Here is an 832-nt window from a genome sequence, read left to right as displayed (position 1 = left end):
ATCTTTGTAGTTTAAGGACATTTCGGTCCTCTTCGTAGTTTAAGGACGTTTCGGTCCCCTTCGTAGTTTAAGGACATTACGGTCCCATCTTCGTAGTTTAAGGACATTTCGATCCTCTTCGTAGTTTAAGGACATTTCGGTCCCAATGCAAGTTTAAGGACATTGCGGTCCCATCTTCGTAGTTTTAGAACATTTCGGTTCCATCTTCGTAGTTTAAGGACGTTTCGGTCCTCTCTTCGTAGTTTAAGGACATTGCGGTCCCATCTTCGTAGTTTTAGAACATTTCGGTTCCCTTCGTAGAATACTTCTTGTACTCTTGGTTTCTTGGTTTCTTCGATAGAATACTTTTTGTACTCTCTCGACAACTCATAGGATTTCAACCTATTATTGTTGTTCTTTTTCTCATCACCTCTTGGTGATTGTTTTTTTCTCTCTTTTTTTTTCTTTCTTCACAACATGAATGTTGTTTCTTCTTCTCTTATTCCAGTCACGCTATTTTTGCGAAACCTTCACACTTCTTTGTTCTTTAAGATTCTCTCACAATCTTGTCGTCTTTACAAAGTCTGCCACACTTTGTAGGATCTCTAAGTTTCTGCCACAAACTCTTCAACCGCACTTCACTTCTTCCAACTGTTATTACACACACTACTGTCACCAGCTTTCTTCTGTTACGCTTCTGTAACAATTCTTCAGTAACACTTAACTGTTAATCTGTAACAGTTCTTCTGCAACTGTAACACTAACTTTTGTAACACTCACACTGTTACTAACTTCCAATAACACTTTCCTCTTTTTTTTTTTTTTTTTTTTTTTTTTTTTTTTTTTTTTTTTT

The sequence above is a fragment of the Papaver somniferum genome, chromosome 6, assembly GCF_003573695.1.
Source record: "Papaver somniferum cultivar HN1 chromosome 6, ASM357369v1, whole genome shotgun sequence".
Lineage (NCBI taxonomy): Eukaryota > Viridiplantae > Streptophyta > Magnoliopsida > Ranunculales > Papaveraceae > Papaver > Papaver somniferum.
The sequence above is the reverse complement of the archived record's forward strand: the minus strand, read 5'-3'. Positions refer to the sequence as shown.